Source organism: Mus caroli, unplaced genomic scaffold, assembly GCF_978045245.1.
Source record: "Mus caroli unplaced genomic scaffold, Mus_caroli_1 scaffold_14, whole genome shotgun sequence".
Classification (NCBI taxonomy): Eukaryota; Metazoa; Chordata; class Mammalia; order Rodentia; family Muridae; genus Mus; species Mus caroli.
Window position 1 is genome coordinate 48978805 of NW_028227269.1, and position 21169 is coordinate 48999973.

General features: G+C 38.5%; 1 long non-coding RNA gene across 1 annotated transcript in view; it reads right to left on the reverse strand.

Moving 5' to 3' along the window:
- Window positions 1-6856: 6856 nt before the first annotated feature.
- Window positions 6857-21169, reverse strand: part of LOC147001229 (uncharacterized) — a 68899-nt gene continuing 54586 nt past the window's right edge. Inside the window, exons 2-3 of the long non-coding RNA XR_015045122.1 lie at window positions 8291-8447; window positions 6857-7463 (exon numbers count right to left, since the gene is read on the reverse strand). This is a non-coding gene — a long non-coding RNA (uncharacterized LOC147001229). The remainder of the gene's footprint in view (window positions 7464-8290; window positions 8448-21169) is intronic.

A 21169-nucleotide genomic window follows, 5' to 3' on the forward strand; every position in this document is an offset into this window, starting at 1 on the left:
ATACTGATGTTAAAACAAACTCAAACAAGATAAGGTTAGGGTAACAAATTTGCTATGTAAGAGAAAAATTTAGAGGCCCATTGGACATGCAAACTTTATATGCCCCAGTACAGGGGAATGCCAGGGCCAAAAAAAATGGGAATGGGTGGGTAGAGAAATGGGGGGGAGGGTCTGGGGGACTTTTGGGATAGCATTGGAAATGTAATTGAGGAAAAGATGTAATAAAAAATATATTAAAAAAGATACCTTTACTTGAATGAAATAAGGATCTTCACTTCACTAGAAAAAAATTTCAAGACAAATCAGTATGAAGTAAACTTTGAGCTTAAAAAAAAAACCAAAACAACAAAATAAAACCAAAACCAACTAAACAACAAACAACAAACAAGGAGCAGAGTATCTTTATTGCTGATAAACTGAGACCTCAGAGGCCTCTCTGGACTCCAAACTGGGAGAGATTGGAGACTTTCATAGGGCACAAGAACACATGTGGACTTTGATCGTTGCTATTATTTGATACTAAGGCTTGACTACTCTGTGATGCAGACCACTCTGACACTGGAATTAGCAAAAATTAATTAGTATCAAGATAAAAAGCAATGTTGCAGAGATATCCTAGAAAAGCAGACGACACAGACTTACATCTAATGACTACATTTGGATTTAAGGAGCACTAAGATCAGAAGCATTTTACTACAAGAAATTCAGGAAGATGCGAGTCAAAATTAAAGTGGTCACTAAATAAAAATGTCTTAACAAATTAGACTTATTTGTCTATAATAAAAAAAGAGAAATAATCTTAATTGAAATACAGATAACATGCCAAGACAAATTATAGACTTTAGAAATAAATGAAGTATGATATTAGCAAATGAGCTAGGCCTTATTTATTATAAGAGCAATGTCAAAATAATTCTCAATGTTATGATGGGAAAGTGACAAAGTAGCTCTGAAAACATATCTCCTGCCTTGAAATTCCTCTACACACTGAGGCTCATAACCAGTTTCTGGCTCTTTCAAAGACCTAGGAATCCATATACATTGCAAAAGTATAAGAAATTGCAGTTGCACAATAGAAGAAACAGAATCTAGGAAACAGTAGGAAAAACAGATAGCCCAGACATAAAGCAATTGTTTGTACATGTATAGAAAAGAGTTTTGTTTACATTGCTAGTCAGAAAGACAATTAAATAACAGTGAGATTAAAACAAAATAATCTAGCCGGGCGTGGTGGCGCACGCCTTTAATCCCAGCACTCGGGAGGCAGAGGCAGGCGGATTTCTGAGTTCGAGGCCAGCCTGGTCTACAAAGTGAGTTCCAGGACAGCCAGGGCTACACAGAGAAACCCTGTCTCGAAAAACCAAAAACCAAAAAAAAAAAAAAAAAAAACTTTACTAAGATGTCTGCATCTTTCATCCATTAATTTAATGGTACTTAATTCCAACTCTATGAAAAAGAATTTCAAGTTTCCTTCATATCATAGTTGCCTGTGGCAGCTATATGAGCTGAGCAATACTGGTGTTTCATGTTGGTGATTCAATGCTCATTGTGTCATTGTCTTACTGTGCATATTTCATAATTGTTGGAGAATATTCAGGAAACCCCATGCCCTAGTCCCTTCAATTTAACACTCAACATCTTAATATCTGTAGGTGTGGAAGAAGCAACTTTGTTGTGATATGTGAAACTATTTTCCAAACTCTCCAATAATTGCAAATGTTTTACCTTACCTGACCATTGATGGGGTATTTGAAAGTCTTGCTCTACAAGCCTCACTGTGCAAAGCTAACTCATATGACAGGATACCTGTTATTACTGTCTCCCTGATATACTACTTTTTAGTTGCTGTTCTATTGCTGTGAGGAAGCACTGTGACCAAAGCAACTCTAATAAAAGAAACTATTTATCTGGGAGCTTTGTAACAGGGCAGGAAGCAGACAGGAATGGCCTGGAGTAGTAGCTGAGAGACTTACATTCTTATCCACAGAGCAACAGGTATACAGAGATACTGTGCCAGGCATGGCTAAACCCACTCAAGCCCACTGTCAGTGACACACCTCTTCCAACAAAGCCAAATCTTCTAACCCTTCCCAAACAATTCAACTAAACTAGTGACTAATCATTCAAATATATGAGTATATGGGTTCTCATTTAACCACCACATCCTAATAACAAACTCATCCTGAAACTCCTATGAAACTAAAGCAACCACACAATGTAAAGTTTCTCTCAGTAAAGAATTAATGGTTTTAATACCAGCCCAATGTAAGAGGAAATTTTCAAGAAAGGGCTAAAACACTTTAATAAAGCATGTGGTTTCCTTTGGTTGCTCATCTCTACCAAAACTCATACTGAAATTTAGCAGCCATTCTAATGGAATAAAGAGGAAGCTTTAAAAGGTCTACTAATCTGTGACTGTAATGGGAGAGGAAGCTTCAAAGACTTTTTTCAAGTGCCTTCATTATTCCACCACCCCTTGTCTTGATGAGTAATATCTGAATTCCTTCCATCCACATTAATCCACCTATCAACTCCCCAATTCCTCTTTCTCTACCGTTCTGGAAGAGAATGCTTCACATCTCTGAAGTACTCTTTCTCTCTCTAAGACATTTATTTCTCTCTTTTAACCTTGTATGCAAATAAAAGCTATGCTTTTTTTGATGCTATGAGAGCTCCACATTCATAAATGAACTGATTTCACAATTGTATTTGCTTTCTCCTGAACCACTCCCCCTTTCTCTTTCCACAGGCTATCTCCTCCTGAGTTGTGATATTTCAGTAAGACTTTCTCAACATGTTGGCAACTTAATGAGACTTCTCAGCTTCTAAAAATATCACTCTGTATACTTCTGGCTAACATAAATTCTCTAATTGAAAGCATTTCTGCTCTAAGACAGAGCAGTGGTACCAGAGTAGAGCTACCAGAACTACCTGAATGGCTTTAGAGGATGGTAATGGAGGAGGTAGACTTCTATCAGCAAGGCAGTAATGGCAATGCTGTCGAGGTCTGGAAAGGAAAAGTACTACAGATACACAGATGATGCTCTAAAATAGACAACATCTTGGTCATAAAACAAGTGTTTACAAAGTTTTTAAAAAGGTGGAAATCACTCCTTATAAACCAACTGATCACAATGCAACAAAACTTAAAATTGACACCGAAGAAATCTCTAGGAAATATATACAAACTCATGGAGACTAAACATCTCATTATTGAATGATTAGTGGGTAAAAGAAGAAATCAAGAAAGACATAAAAATTTCCTGGAACTAAATAGAAGCAAGAAAACAACACAGTAAAACCTCTGAAACATATTGAAAGCAGCACAACAATGGAAATTTATAGTCCTAAGTACATATAGTAAAAGAGAGAGAGAGAGAGAGAGAGAGAGAGAGAGAGAGAGAGAGAGAGAGAGAGAGAGAGAGAGAGAGAGAAGAAGAAGAAGAAGGAGGAGGAGGAGGAGGAGGAGGAGGAGGAGGAGGAGGAGGAGGAGGAGGAGGAGGAGGGAGTATAATTCAGTGATTTAATGATATAACTCAAAAATTTGGAAAAGCAGGAACATCCTCAATTGAAAATGATCCATCCAATCCCAGGTGACAGCAATAAATAATAAAAATCAATAAAATAGAAACAAAGAAAACAGTATAAGGAATCAACAAATTGCTGCTTTGAGAAGATAAAAAAGATTATCAAACCCTTGGCCCAACTAGTCAAAAAAACTCAAATCAAAATAATCAGAAAAAAAAAAAACTCAAATCAAAATAATCAGAAGTAAACAGAGAACTGTTACAATGGACAGTAGAGAGATTCAGAATATTATAAAGGAATACTTTAAAAACCTATACTTCATTAAGGTGCCAAACCTAAAAGAATTTGGTAAATTTCTCAATTCAGCCAATCCATCAAAAATAACTTAGAACTCATCAACCCAAACAGAACCATATCAAATGAGGAAATCAAAATGGTAATAAAAATCCTTCCAGCTAGAAAGATTCCTAGGGCCAGATGGGTTCACAAGAGAATTCTATAGCCAATTCTTCTTCATCTTTTTTTAAAATTTTTAATTAGGTATTTTCTTCATTTATATTTCCAATGCTATCCCAAAAGTCCCCCATACCCTCCCCCCCACTCCCCTACCCACTCACTTGGCCCTGCATTCCCCTGTACTGAGGCATATAAAGTTTGCAAGACCAATGGGCCTCTCCACTGATGGCTGACTAGGCCATCTTCTGCTACATATGCAGTTAGAGACACGAGCTCTGGGGGTACTGGTTAGTTCATATTGTTGCTCCACCTATAGGGTTGCAGATCCCTTTAGCTCCTTGGTTACTTTCTCTAACTTCTTGATTTCTTTGTATATATTGGATATTTGCCCTCTATCGGATGTAGGATTAGTAAAGACCTTTTCCTAATATGTTGGCTGCATTTTTGACCTATTGTCAGTGTCGTTTGCCTTACAAAAGCTTTGCAATTTTATGAGGTCCCATTTGTCAATTCTTGATCTTAGAGCAAAAGCTATTGGCATTCTGTTCAGAAAAATTTCCCCTGTGCCCATGGTCTCAGGGCTCTTCTCCACTTTCTCTTCTATTAGTTTCAGTGTATCTGGTTTTATGTGGAGTTCCTTGATCCACTTAGACTTGAGCTTTGTAAAAGATGATGAGAATGGATCAATTTGCATTCTTCTACATGCTAACTGCCAATTGAGCCAGCTTCATTTGTTGGAAATGCTGTCTTTTCCACTGGAATGTTTTAGCTCCTTTGTCAAAGTTCAAGTGACCATTGGTATGTGGGTTTATTTCTGGGTCTTCAATTCTATCCCATTGATCTACCTACCTATTACTGTTCCAATACCATACATTTTTTTTTTAATTACAATTGCTCTGTAGTACAAATTGAGGTTCAGGGATGGTGATTCCACCAGAAGTTAGTTTTCGCAATCCTAGGTTTTTAGTTATTTCAGATGAATTTGCAAATTGCCCTTTCTAACTCTATGAACAATTGAGTAGGAATTTTGTTTTTTCTTTTTTCTTTTTTTTTAAGGTTGAATCTTTATTGCTACTCATAAAATGATGAATTGACACAATGGTACTTTACTAGAAATTTAAGTAGCTTGCTTTGGGTTTTGTTGTTGTTTTGTTTTTGTTTTTGTTTTTATGTTTTTGTTTTTTTTTTGTGTGTTAGACATTTTCTTCATTTACATTTGAAATGCTATTCCAAAAGTCCCCTATATCCTCCCCTGCCCTGGTCCCCAACCCACCCACTCCCACTTCCTGGCCCTGGCATTTCCCTGTACTGGGGCGTATGATTTTCACAAGACCAAGGGCCTCTCCTCTCATTGATGGCCAAATAGGACATCCTCTGGTACATATGCAAATAGAGACAGAGTTCTGGGGGGCGGGGTACTGGTTAGCTCATATTGTTGATCCTCCTATTGAGTTGCAGACCCCTTTAGCTCCTTGGGTACTTTCTCTAGCTCTTTCATTAAGGGCCCTGTGTTCCATCCAATAGCTGACTGTGAGCATCCACTTCTGTGTTTGCTAGGCCCTGCATAGTCTCACAAGAGACAGCTATATCAGGGTCCTTTCAGCAAAATCTTGCTGGTGTATGCAATGGTGTCAGCTTTGGAGGCTGATTCTTCTTAAACAAACAGAAAGAACAGAAGGAAGGAAGGAAGGAAGGAAGGAAGGAAGGAAGGAAGGAAGGAAGGAAGGAAGGAAGGAAGGAAGGAAGGAAAGGAGGGAGGGAGGGAGGGAGGGAGGGAGGGAGGGAGGGAGGGAGGGAGGGAGGGAGGGAAGAAAAGAGAGAGACAGAGAGAGAGAGACAGACAGAGAGACAGAGAGACAGAGACAGAAGTCAGAAAACTGAAGTTCAATGTCCCTGATGAGCATATACTCAAAAATGCTCAACAAAATACTTGTAAACAGAATACAGGCATTCATCACAAAGATTTTCCACCACAAACAAGTTGGCTTTACTCCTGAAATGTTGGGATAGTAAAACTTTATATAAATCAGCAAAAGTAATAAACTATAGTAAATAGACTTAAATTTAAAAAAAATCAAATGACTATCTCAATAGACTAAGAGAAAAATCCTTTGAAAAAAAATCCCAACATCCCTTCCTGGTAAGCATCTGAGGAAATGTCAGACTAGAGAGAACATACCCAAGACAATAAAAGCTGTGTATGTGAAGTCCATAGCCAATACCACCCTAAATGGTGAAAAGGTTGACACTGTCTTGCTTAAGTCAGGAATGAGACAAGGATGTCCACTACCTCAAGTCCTTTCCTTATTCTGATTAAAGTACTGGGTCAACAAATAAAGCAAGAGAAGGAAATTAGGAAATGAAAGGGATACAAATGGGAAAGAAGAAGTCAAACTATCCCTAGTTGCAGATGACAGGATTCTAATCACTAGAGAGGCCAAAATTCTACTAGAAAACTTCTAGAAGCAATATATAAATCTGGCAATGTGGCAGGACACAGAATTAATTTTTACAAACTAATAGCTTAATCTATATATCAACAACAAACATGCAAAGTGATCATGGGCACACTGCCATTTACAATAGTTTTAAAGAAGTAAATAATCCTAACCAAGCAAATGAAAGGCATCGTCAATGATAAACCTCTAAAGACATAATCTGAAAAATTAGCCTGTGATTTACTTCAAGGAAACAGCTTGAATTTTCGGAAGTCTATTGCTGAATCTGTAGCTCAGATTTGAGACTAGTTTTACCTCATTCATGTTCTCCACTGATCCATGAAGATGGGCTGTATTTCTCATTTAGGACCTCTTAAAATTATTTTTATCAGTACTTAGAGTTTATAAATTATACATTTCACAGGTTTTTTTTATTAACAGTAGTCCCAAATATTTTATTCTTTCAAGGGTTTCATTTTTTCAACTGAAAACTTCATTTTTATCCATTTACCTTATGTCCATTTAATGTATAAAATGAATCTACTCACCTATTTGCCCTTATTTATTTTCTCAAATCAAACCCAACCACATTCCTTTAGTCCTCTCTGTCTTTCTTTACCTGTGTGTCTTTCCTAATTTAAATCTTCAAAACAAACATTCCTGATTAACATTAGCCTGTACCCTACAATGACTTGTACAGCCCACAGCTAATCTAACACAGCCATGGGCATGGTGCAATTGGCCATTCGTCCTGTCAGTGCTTAGAGTCTCGAACATTTTATTTCTCATATTACATTTTAAGCTCCTTTTAGAAGAATCAGTGCTTTCCACTTTACTGTCTTAAAAAACAAACAAACAAACAAACAAAAAAAACAACTCAGAGTTCTTTCTCCCATTCAAAACAACAACAAAACAACAAAACAAAACAAAAACTCAAAACTTATATTCCATTTGGTTTTCCTTTTGGGCTACGAAGAATGTGTTCTTGTCTTGAATCTTTGCTTCACCACTGGAACACTGCATGCTGGGTGACTTTTCCATCTACAACATTAAGGGAGCAATGTTTAATTTGATGAACTGTAATTATTATTAGAAATAAGCAAGTAAAATACAAAGGCTAAGGACAAAATTTGGTAAGTGACGTGTATACTCACTACCAATAACATAACATAATAAAAATAAGCTTTGTTGCTCCCAGAAAACAGATTATTAAATGAAAATCCCAGTGCCGAGGGTGGGCTATTTGCCTATGAGTTAGTTAGAGAATTTTCGGAGTCTACCCAAACAATAATGATTTTCCATCAAAAGTATGTAGTATAACCCTAAGGTATTAAATGTCTTGGTGTGTGAACATGGAGAAGTCAAGCTGAAACAGTACTGCAATCATCCTTCCTGATAGCTAGTTGTCAGCATGTTGGTAGGCATGGGGCACACTGCTATTTTCAGCAATGGCCTTATTGACCCTCTGTGAACAAATACTAACTGTCCAGGCACAATGTGTCCACAGGTAATAGGGACAAGTCTGTTATGGTGATAAACAACTGTTCCCTGATTTGGTTTGATGCCAGCACTATAGGAAGGAATTGACTTTTTGTACTGTAACATAATCAATTAGCCCATGACTGGAGAGGTTATAGGCCCAAGTGGAATAGCTACTATAATTGGCTTGCAAAGTGGACTTTATATGTTCATCAAAATGCCTTCTAAACAATTATGCTTATGCCTGTATATTGGTGTTGCTGTCCACTTGGGTCTAAGAAGATTCTTTTTGCAGTGAGCAACAGTGACTGCAGATGCCCATAACTAGTCAAAGTACTAACAGTAACTGACTCACAGGTGCTCAGCGAGGAAGAGAACATCTACAATACCTCGTTCCATGCTCATAAACATCTTGGAAGAAGGGCTGGAAATACTGTAAGGCAGAGCCCGAGGAATGTTGGCGAAGCTGTAGGAGATGCTGCGTTTTGGGATGACATAGCGGTCACATCTTCAAGCTCACATCAGCTCAGATTGTCCTTATAAGACCTGTGTAACAGTGAGCCTGTCATTCCTTGTCACAAAGTAGGGAGGGTCTAAGGGGGCACTAGGATTTACATTCAATTAATGACTGATGGAATGGGGAAGATATTCTTTTATAAGGTGTAGCTACTTGTAAGGTACATAGTTCCTATTAATACCTCTCCACTAATACTTAATGAAACACATTAGATACATACATACACACACATACACACACACACACAGACACACACAGAGACAGACATTAAATAAAAGGGTGGGTGTTTGGAAAAAAGGGTAGGAATAAAGACATTAGAAGGACATAAAAGAGGGTAAAGTGGTTAATATTCAAATACATTATGCACTCATAAGAAAATGACATAAAACCTATTAATGTGTAAACCTAATATATTAAACTAAAATAAACATTTAAAATTTGTTTAGAAGATGGTTTTTTTGTATGTAGAAATATATTGAGAAGAAGGGCAGAGATAGTGAGTCCCTGGAGCAATCATACTGTCAGACTAGCTGAAAGTGCAAGCTTAGTACAGGACTTATTTTAATATCACATGAAAGATAAAAAAATAAATAAATCTCGTTGGAAGCAGCCATAATGCATTTCAGAGATAAAACACAACACCAGGTAAAGAAGTGTGATATTTACTTGATTTTTCTAATCTTCTTCTTTAGCCTTTAAAATCTCTACATCTTAGATCAAAAACAGACAAATAATAGCACAAGACACAATGTACAGCCATATATCCATACCTTCAGTGTATATTCTAAATGCTATGAGTGTGAAAATGTGTTGTCCTGTGCCCTAGATACACCATTTTCCTGAATCTCGATGCCCTTTCTCCCTTACTCGGAGTAAAATGTCAGCGTCACTCATTCAGAGAATCCGGTGCTGAAGATTTCATATCTGCTCAGTGCTTTCTAACATACACATTACTGTCAGTCACCCCATGCTTCTGCTCTTAAAACTCACACTCAAGCTTAAAGCCATTTCCACCATATCTAAGCACACCATAACAACATAAGGTTTGCATCTGAAATCATAACAACAAAATCAACACTAATTTCTTTTTCCTTCTTACCCATTTCACAGGAAGATTTCTTCTTACTGCCCATTTAGAGACCTCAACATGCATTTTCTTGCCTTCTTAAATTAGGAACTTTCACTCTTTCACATTGAAAAAAAAGCACTTTATAATCCCCTTTGGCAGATCCAGATTGCCAGCACCTCTGCTCTTTGTACTTTGGGACCATTATGAAGTAAACTCCAGGTTACCTAGGCACAAACACTGGTAACAAGTCAGTTGACTGAAAATTGAGACAACTACTAAATGACTAGTAGGTTGCTCACACATAAAATGAGGCAATACTACAAAGGCGTGGTGATGCCTGTCTCCTTCAGGGCAGAAGCTGAGATTTCATCATGCAACCTAGAATGCTATGTAATTTCAAACCTATGAGATTTTTAGTTCTGAAGCTTTCCATTTAGTATTTGCATGCCATGGCTGACTATAGGTTAACAGAAATCTCAGAAAAGTAAAATCATAAATATTTAATAATGTCAAGTAACAGCAACGTGAGGAAAGCTTTTCTCCAAACCACTGCTCCAGCTAGCAATGAAAGAGGAAATTCTGAAGATACATTTATTGTTATTAGTTTCATAATAACAATATTTATCATAATAGTTAGCCAGAATGTACTAGTGCAAAGCGTCTTTTATTCCCAGAAAATTTTCTTCTCAGCAAACTACTGAGATAAAGAATTACAAAATTTACTCTAATATTTTTTAGTTGTAACAACCAAGTCTAACAAAGAAAGAATGGGAGAATTATGTAATTAGTAATACTCTATCTTCCTGAGCTGCATCACGTTGAGATAGCAGTAACTATCTTCCAAGGGAGAAGTTTTTGTCTTACATAAGCACACCAAGCTAACCAGCACGTCATCAGGTGAGTGGGGCAAATTTAAGAGCTACACGTTCTTGGCCTTTCCTCCTGACAGTTCCATATTTGAATCACCCTCTGTGGGTGATAGCCTAAATTCTACTCTTCCCAGAGATTTAAACACACACCCAATCAGATCTGAAAGGCTATTTAACATGTTCTAAGGAAATCACATGGATCATGGGAATGTAGCCAGGAAGCAGAAACCAAAGTAGAAATGTCAATGCAGCAAGTTGATTCTGCAGATAACAAAGGAGCAGAGACAAGACTGGGTACTGGGAGCTACAAAAGATTCACGGCAGGAGCTGCCTTCCCATGCAGTATCACCAGAACCAGAGGAAGTTGGACCCATAGCTGGGGTGCCTGCCAACATTCAGACTCATGATGTGCTAGAAAGCCAAGTAGTACTGTAGTGGTCTGTGCCTCTGGACCACTATCTCGACAGTGAGTAAAGTTGGCTGAACACAAACATCACACCTGCTGAGAATAGGGCCACTTAGCCCAAAGCACAGGAGAAGCAGCAGAGGAAAAAGTTTGGAGGCAACTGGTTTCAGGACAGCCACATCATGAAACTGTGAGAGTGGGAAAGGGATGGGGGATTATGAGGGGCAGATGCGGAAGAAGGGGAAGAGGAATGAGTTCAGATGTTAACATTTTGGTAGAGGACATAAATGAAACCCTTGAGTTTATTGTTACACAGTTTTTAGGGTTGAGTAAGCTATTAGTTTGTGTTACTCCTTACATGTATCAGTACCAATATATTCTTCATTTTAAGTGGACAGCTAGGGGAAGTCACAATGTGACTGCCTTAGCACAAACCTTTACTATCTCAATGTGTTAGTAGCATTGTGTAAACTTGACACAAACAAAAGTCATACCTCCATAAGATTGAGCTTTAGGGCATTTTCTTCATCAGTGATTGATGGGGAGGGTGCATCCCATTGTGTATGGTGCTATCCTGGGCTGGTGGCCCAGGGTTCTATAAGAAAGCAGTCTGAGCAAGCTAGGGTTATCAAGCCAGTAAACAGCACCCTCCAGGGCCTCCGCATCCAGCTCTGCCTTCAGGTTTCTGCCCTGTTTGAGTTCCTGTCCTATCCTCCTTTAGTGATGGACTATGATGGGAATGGATGACAAATAAATTAAAAAGAAAGAATATGAATGGTGTCAGCACAATATAAATCAAAGAAATAAAGAAAGGAAAGACACAATACTTGGCTGGTAGGGGAGAAGGTTTACTGTAGATAAAGGGGAGATCATAGCTAGAGGCAGGGACATCTGGGAGAGTCTGAGAGTTCCAAGTGTTCATGATCATGAGCTAGGAAGCCATGTGGGGAGAGGGTTATGAAAGAGGGGAGAAGAGATGCCTACCAAGAGGGGTGGCCTACGTCAACAGATAGCCAAGAGAATAAAGGGTAGATCAAAGGAACCAGGTAACCAAAATGGCTGGATTATATAGGAAAGGATAGCTGGTATTATATAGGAAGAACAGCCCAGCCCCTGGCCTGAAGAAATTTAGAGTAGGGAACTGGACTTGCCAGCCAGGAAGATACTGTTACAAGTAGGGACTGGGGAATATAGAGAAAACCTGGCGGACAGGTATGTTTTGATATATTCAATAGGCACTTTAGCCTAATGTCCCTCCTTTGAGAAGTAACAATGGAATTTTAAGCCAAATAAACCAAAAGTTCCTCTCCAACTTGTTTTTGGTCATAGTGTTTCATCATAACAATAGTAACCCTAACTAACTAGGACAGAAGGTGTGATATTACGATGTTCGAGTCATATGTATACACACACGCTCACACACACACACACACACACACACACACACACACACACACACACACACCAAGGGCAACTTAACAAAACAAAACAAAACAAATCAAAACCCTAGAGATTAAAATAAATCAGCTATGAAACTTGTGGGGAAGGAGATGTGGCAGCCTTCAGTTCTATGAGAACATATAGATTATTGGAAGATACACTACAATCAGGTCAGTATTTCTTCTCAAGCTATTTTGTCAAGAGACTATACCTTAGCCACTAATGAATGTGTGGAAACAAGGAGAAACAGACTGGCCAGAAGAACGATGAATGAGAGAGCCTCCAGACTACAGATAGGAACAGAAAAGAAACCTTGTTGTCCCAGAGGAAAGCTGGCTGTTCTTACACCAGGGGCAAACTCCCCAGGGTGTAGTTGTGCAGAACCAGTAAAGATACAATATCATTCTCCATTTGATCTTGATAACAGGTTTTTTTTTCTTTTTCTTTTTCTCTTTCTTTTCCTTTTTCTTCCTTTTTTTGGGGGGAGGGTGGTTAACAAAAGAGTTTTGAAGTTGCATCTGGTTTAACTTCCTAAATAACAAATTGGCAGAAAGCCTGCAAATAATGTAAATGATGTTTCACTAAAATTACAATGACAGTTGAGAGCTTTTTTTTACCTAACTCATTACTAAAAAAAAAAAAAAATCAATTTTCAGTGTTCATATGAGGATGGATGATGGAGAGAAACAGCAATGTAAGGTGCTGGGCACTACAGAGTTCCCACATGGCCACAAATAAATATTTTACTTAAGAACATCATGAAGCGATAGTAACAAAGCTCCTCCCTCTTTTAAGAAGACAAAGAGAGGAACTGACTTACATATTAAATGACCATAAAAACATTTTGTAGTATAGCATTTACTAGATGGAAAATGAAACAGGATAGCTTTTTGTTTGCACATCTTTTTTTTTTTTTCGTTCTCCAATTAAAACTTCAAAATCCAAGGAAGCACCTTGCAAGAAAGTTACACCGTAGTAACCTCTCTATCATTTTAAAAGAAAAAAAATGCCATAATGAGGTGTTGTTATTGTTTTGCCTTCAGATATATATTGCTGAATTGACTTTGGAATGAGCCTAACATAAATTGAAACTAATAAAAACTCACTGCCAGTAACTTCAAGTCAAATTATGCATTCGTACTAAGGGAGTGAGGGAAGACAGGAAAGCTGGCAAGACAGCTTCATAAACGGAAGGCAAGAATGCACTCCCGTTGATGTATGCAAAGAAAATTGTGTTGTATGTGGAAATATGGGAACGATCAGTCTCCTGATATCCCAGAGATAAGTGCTGCTTCAGGATGAAGGGGCAAGAGATATGACTCCAAGGTCACTGACATCGCCACAAAAGAACTGAAGGAGCAAAATCAAGTCTTTGTGAGAAGAGCATAGTCACAGAATTTCTTGGCCATGGTTGTGTTACTGGACAAGACATGTTTCTGAGATAGACAAAGGAGAACTAGAACAAGAGAGGGTATAACCATTCGGGCTCTACAGTGTATGTTGATTTGAGTGCCTTCAACTTTATTATTTCAAAAACAGAAGGGATGCTCATAGGGTTGAGCTACCAGACCTGGAGTCCTAAATGCTAACAGCAGTGGAAATTTTGTATAAAAAGCTGACGTTTCTCATATGTTAAAAGAAAGTCCCTAAAGAAAGGTGGTAAGTCTTCAATTCTATTCCATTGGTCTATTTGTCTGTCACTATACCAGTACCATGCAGTTTTTATCACAATTGCTCTGTAGTAGAGCTTTAGGTCCGGCATGGTGATTCCACCAGAGGTTCTTTTATCCTTGAGAAGAGTTTTTGCTATCCTAGGTTTTTTGTTATTCCAGATGAATTTGCAGATTGCACTTTCTAATTCGTTGAAGAATTGAGTTGGAATTTTGATGGGGATTGCATTGAATCTGTAGATTGCTTTTGGCAAGATAGCCATTTTTACAATGTTGATCCTGCCAATCCATGAGCATGGGAGATCTTTCCATCTTCTGAGATCTTCTATAATTTCTTTCTTCAGAGACTTGAAGTTTTTATTATACAGATCTTTCACTTCCTTAGTTAGAGTCACGCCAAGATATTTTATATTATTTGTGACTATTGAGAAGGGTGTTGTTTCCCTAATTTCTTTCTCAGCCTGTTTATTCTTTGTGTAGAGAAAGGCCATTGATTTGTTTGAGTTAATTTTATATCCAGCTACTTCACCGAAGCTGTTTATCAGGCTTAGGAGTTCTCTGGTGGAATTTTTAGGGTCACTTATATATACTATCATATCATCTGCAAAAAGTGATATTTTGACTTCATCTTTTCCAATTTGTATCCCTTTGATCTCCTTTTGTTGTCGAATTGCTCTGGCTAGGACTTCAAGTACAATGTTGAATAGGTATGGAGAAAGTGGACAGCCTTGTCTAGTCCCTGATTTTAGAGGGATTGCTTCAAGCTTCTGACCATTTACTTTGATGTTGGCTACTGGTTTGCTGTAGATTGCTTTTATCATGTTTAGGTATGGGCCTTGAATTCCTGATCTTTCCAAGACTTTTATCATGAATGGGTGTTGGATCTTGTCAAATGCTTTTTCCGCATCTAAGGAGATGACCATGTGGTTTTTGTCTTTGAGTTTGTTTATATACTGGATTACGTTGATGGATTTCCGTATATTGAACCATCCCTGCATCCCTGGGATGAAACCTACTTGGTCAGGATGGATGATTGTTTTGATGTGTTCTTGGATTCGGTTAGCAAGAATTTTATTGAGGATTTTTGCATCAATATTCATAAGGGATATTGGTCTGAAGTTTTCTATCTTTGTTGGGTCTTTTTGTGGTTTAGGTATCAGAGTAATTGTGGCTTCATAGAATGAGTTGGGTAGAGTACCTTCTGTTTCTATTTTGTGGAATAGTTTGTGAAGAACTGGGATTAGATCTTCTTTGAAGGTCTGATAGAACTCTGCACTAAACCCATCTGGTCCTGGGCTTTTTTTGGTTGGGAGACTATTAATGACTGCTTCTATTTCTTTGGGGGATATAGGGCTGTTTAGATCATTAACCTGATCTTGATTCAACTTTGGTACCTGGTATCTGTCTAGGAACTTCTCCATTTCATCCAGGTTCTCCAGTTTTGTTTAGTATAGCCTTTGGTAGAAGGATCTGATGGTGTTTTGGATGTCTTCAGGATCTGTTGTTATGTCTCCTTTTTCATTTCTGATTTTGTTAATTAGGATGCTTTCCCTGTGCCCTCTAGTGAGTCTGGCTAAGGGTTTATCTATCTTGTTGATTTTCTCAAAGAACCAGCTCCTTGATTGGTTGATTCTTTGAATAGTTTTTCTTGTTTCCACTTGGTTGATTTCACCCCTGAGTTTGATTATTTCCTGCCGTCTACTCCTCTTGGGTGAATTTGCTTCCTTTTGTTCTAGTGCTTTTAGGTGTGTTGTCAAGCTGCTAATGTGTGCTCTTTCTAGTTTCCTTTTGGAGGCACTCAGAGCTATGAGTTTTCCTCTTAGAAATGCTTTCATTGCGTCCCATAAGTTTGGGTATGTTGTGGCTTCATTTTCATTGAACTCTAAAAAGTCCTTAATTTCTTTCTTTATTCCTTCCTTGACCAAGGTATCATTGAGAAGAGTGTTGTTCAGTTTCCACGTGAAGGTTGGCTTTCTATTATTTATTTTGTTATTGAAGATCAGCCTTAGTCCATGGTGATCTGATAGGATGCATGGGACAATTTCAATGTTTTTGTATCTGTTGAGTCCTGTTTTGTGCCCAATTACGTGGTCAATTTTGGAGAAGGTACCATGAGGTGCTGAGTAGAAGGTGTATCCTTTTGTTTTAGGGTAAAATGTTCTGTAGATATCTGCCAGATCCATTTGATCCATAACTTCTGTTAGTTTCACTGTGTCCCTGTTTAGTTTCTGTTTCCATGATCTGTCCATTGGTGAAAGTGGTGTGTTGAAGTCTCCCACTATTATTGTATGAGGTGCAATGTGTGCTTTGAGATTTACTAAAGTTTCTTTAATGAATGAGGCTGCCTTTGTATTTGGAGCATAGATATTCAGGATTGATAGTTCCTCTTGGAGGATTTTACCTTTGATGAGTATGAAGTGCCCCTCCCTGTCTTTTTTGATGACTTTGGGTTGGAAGTCAATCTTATCTGATATTAGAATGGCTACTCCAGCTTGTTTCTTCAGACCATTTGCTTGGAAAATTGTTTTCCAGCCTTTCATTCTGAGGTAGTGTCTATCTTTTTCTCTGAGATGAGTTTCTTGTAAGCAGCAAAATGTTGGGTCTTGTTTGTGTAGCCAGTTTGTTAGTCTATGTCTTTTTATCGGGGAGTTGAGTCCATTGATATTAAGAGATATTAAGGAAAAGTAATTGTTGTTTCCTGTTATTTTTGTTGTTAAAGTTGGCATTCTGTTCTTGTGGCTGTCTTCTTTTAGGTTTGTTGAGGGATTACCTTCTTGTTGTTTCTAGGGCGTGGTTCCTGTCCTTGCCCAGAAATGAACCCACACACCTACGGTCACTTGATCTTCGACAAGGGAGCTAAAAACATCCAGTGGAAGAAAGACAGCATTTTCAACAAATGGTGCTGGCACAACTGGTTGTTAACATGTAGAAGAATGCGAATCGATCCATTCCTATCTCCTTGTACTAAGGTCAAGTCTAAGTGGATCAAGGAACTTCACATAAAACCAGAGACACTGAAACTTATAGAGGAGAAAGTGGGGAAAAGCCTTGAAGATATGGGCACAGGGGAAAAATTCCTGAATAGAACAGTAATGGCTTGTGCTGTAAGATCGAGAATTGACAAGTGGGACCTCATGAAACTACAAAGCTTCTGCAAGGCTATAGACACCATCAATAAGACAAAAAAACCACCAACAGATTGGGAAAGGATCTTCACCTATCCTAAATCAGATAAGGGACTAATATCCAATATATATAAAGAACTCAAGAAGGTGGACTCCAGAAAGTCAAATAACCCCATTAAAAAATGGGGCTCAGAACTGAACAAAGAATTCTCGCCTGAGGAATACCGAATGGCAGAGAAACACCTGAAAAAATGTTCAACATCCTTAATCATCAGGGAAATGCAAATCAAAACAACCCTGAGATTCCACCTCACACCAGTCAGAATGGCTAAGATCAAAAATTCAGGTGACAGCAGTTGCTGGGGAGGATGTGGAGAAATAGGAACACTCCTCCATTGTTGGTGGGATTGCAAGCTTGTACAACCACTCTGGAAATCAGTCTGGCGGTTCCTCAGAAAATTGGACATAGTACTACCGGAGGATCCAGCAATACCTCTCCTGGGCATATATCCAGAAGATGTCCCAACCGGTAAAAAGGACACATGTTCCACTATGTTCATAGCAGCCCTATTTATAATAGCCAGAAGCTGGAAAGAACCCAGATGTCCCTCAACAGAGGAATGGATACAGAAATTATGGTACATTTACACAATGGAGTACTACTCAGCTATTAAAAAGAATGACTTTATGAAATTCCTAGCCAAATGGATGGACCTGGAGGGCATCATCTTGAGTGAAGTAACACAATCACAAAAGAACTCACACAATATGTATTCACTGATAAGTGGATATTAGCCCAAAACTTAGGATACCCAAGATTTAAGATACAATTTGCTAAACGCATGAAACTCAAGAAGAATGAAGACCAAAGTGTGGACACTGTGCACCTTCTCAGAATTGGGAACAAAACACCCAGGGAAGGAGTTACAGAGACAAAGTTCGTAGTGGTGATGAAAGGATGGACCATTTAGAGACTGCCGTACCCAGGGATCCATCCCATAATCAACTTCTAAACGCTGACACCATTGCATACACTAGCAAGATTTTGCTGAAAGGACCCAAATATAGCTGTCTCTTGTGAGACGATGCTGGGGCCTAGCAAACACAGGAGTGGATGTTCACAGTCAGCTATTGGATGTATCACAGGGCTCCCAATGGAGAAGCTAGAGTAAGTACCCAAGGAGCTAAAGGGATCTGCAACCCTATTGTTGGAACAACATGATGTACTAACTAGAACCCCGGAGCTCTTGTCTCTAGCTGCATATGTATCGAAAGATGGCCTAGTCAGCCATCAATGGAAAGAGAGGCCCATTGGACTTGCAAACTTTATATGCCCCAATATAGGGGAATGCCAGGGCCAAAAGAATGGGAATGGGTGGATAGGGAAGTGGGGGGGCGCTATGGGGGACTTTTGGGATAGCATTGGAAACGTAATTGAGGAAAATATGTAATAAAAATATTAAAAAAAAAAAAAAAGAAAGAAAGGTGGTAAGAAGCTAGACCCCAAACCATCTGAGATTCAGATCCTCTTACTCCAAGACATGTAAGCACAATGCAAGAGTACACCACTCTTGAAGAAAGCACAACAAAGCAGAGATAAAGAAGAGAACAGCATGGGGTTTGAGTAATGCCTCAATTGTTAAGAGCCCACACTGGTCTTCCAGAGGACTTAAGTTCAATTCCCAGCAACCACATTGTGCTGTTTACAACTGCTTTTAATACCAGCTCTAAGGACACCAATACCACTAGCCTATGTGGGCACCTGCATTCATTCACAGGCACATACACATGAACAGGTATATATAATGAAAGATAAAGTAAAATATTTAAAAATAAAATTATATGAAGACAGTGCAGAATACATTAAACCTTTGGTCAAGAAAAATAAAAGAGAATATGAAAATGCCAGGGACAAATCCCCAAGAGAAGAGGCTGTTCTGTCCCCAGTTTTTCACTTGAATTTGGATTCAGCCCCAAACAGGGTTTATAAAAATACAAATTAAACAAATTCTGAATTTTTTAGGTATAAATAGATGAACATTTGGGGTATTCTGTGGATATTTGTGAACATGTCTTTCACCATTTGCTATTACTGAGAGTCTGAAGAAAAACTGCTTTTCAAATATACACATAAATGATATATGGGAAGAAACAACATAGCCCAAGTTTGACAGTATGTATAAAGGATAGAGGAAATAATCAGTAAGCGTCTGTAAGATAATACAAAGTAAAGACTAGGAACAGCAATATGAACTAACCAGTACCCCCAGAGCTCGTGTCTCTAGCTGCAGATGTAGCAGAGGATGGCCTAGTAGGCCATCATTGGGAAGAGAGACCCCTTGGTCTTACAAACTTTATATGCCCCAGTACAGGGGAATGCCAGGGCCAAGAAGCGGGAGTGGGTGGGTAGGGGAGCAGGGCAGGGGGAGGGTATAGGGAACTTTCAGGATAGCATTTGAAATGTAAATGAAGAAAATATCTAATAAAAAATTGAGGGAAAAAAAGTAAAGACAAAGACAGGAAGAGAAGAAAGGAGACAAACATGACCAGGACACACATGAGAGGTTATTACGCACACATAGTCTAGGGAGAGGCTATTTGCATAAAAATGAACCATCTTTTAAGGCCTTTTCAGTTAGAAAATAAAAAATTAACCGGACTATGTCAAAACATACTGTGTAGTTCTTGTGGCTGTACAGTCACATGGGCTAGGCTACTTGATGGAGTGTGACTTGGAATATACAACTGAAATAAATTATTTTATCTCAAAGTTATTTTTGGTCAGAGTTTTATCACGTCAACACGATTTGGCAATATTCAAAAGAGATAGTGTCAGTATTAAGTGCTCTAAAATAGTCTCCTTCTGGAGAGCCAAGTGATGGGAACCAGTGCTTTAAACTAACAACTGCTTATGATGGCAAGTTAACAAAGAATTCACCTCACCATCCATCCTGACAGAGGAAAAGCTGGTCAGTCCAGCAATGTGATTTGGTGAGGGACCTGAGACCTGAGACCAGTCTGAGCAGCCAGGACTGCCTTAAAGTTTGCTAATAGCCAGGTCTTCTCCTTTGCTTCCTGTTGACGTGATAAAACACTGACCAAAAACGACTTTGAGATAAAATAATTTGTTTCAGTTGTCTATTCCAAGTCACCCTCTGTCATATGGCCAAGGCAGGAACTGAAGGCAGGAACTGAAGCAGAGTGCTACATATTGGCTCAATCCTCATGCTTTTCAGACTGCTTTCTTATGCATCCAGAACCCTATGTCCAGGGTAGGAGTGCCCATATACATCATTAATCATGAACGGGCCAATCTGTTGGGGTTGTTTTCTCAGTTGAGATTCCCTCTTCCCAGATGGGCCTAGTTTATGATGGGTTCACAAACATACTAACCAGCACAACAGGTCACCCTAAGCCAGGTCAAAGGACTCATTTCTAAGGAGCTCTCATCCTTGGGAAGCTAGACTCCAAGATATCAGTCTCATGCAAGATGGAATGAGGGTAACGTACAATAGTAGTCTTTACAACACCAACTTGTGTTTTAAATTTTACAGTTGTTTGGAGTCTGCTCACTATTCTCTTAAAACACTCTGAAAAGATTCCAAGACTCCAGTGAAAAATAGCTGTAATGCTTCCAGTCTCTGAGTGATCAAAATCCCGAAGTTGCAGAGTTCCCATGGACTTAATGAAGTATATCATTTGTCCCATGCCCAGTAATAGTCAGTGGTGACAGATGACCAGATAGATATCCATAGGGTCTTCTAGATGCCCTACCATTAATTTATAATATCAATTTTCCTATGGCCTTTTAGTAGAAGAACTTCAAAAACGATAAATTACCCAACAGTCTATTAGAAACTGGATTGACTTAAAGACAGTAAATAGTCTAACTCTTCCAAATAATAGCCTACAAAGTTGATTTTCATTCCAACTTTATCTGATATTCTCTTTGAACATAATCTGTCATATTCTGGAAGACTCAATCGAATTACAGTTCTGAGACTTGATACACTCCATGACCGCCATGATTTTCCACAGCACATCTCATCATGTTGCAATTACAAAAGTGCCTAACTTAAGATCTTAATTGCTTTTGTTCCTTAGTTTCTGTGTGTATAAAATAATAGGTTAATGAGATGATGCTTATAAAGCATATATCACTGTGCTCTCAA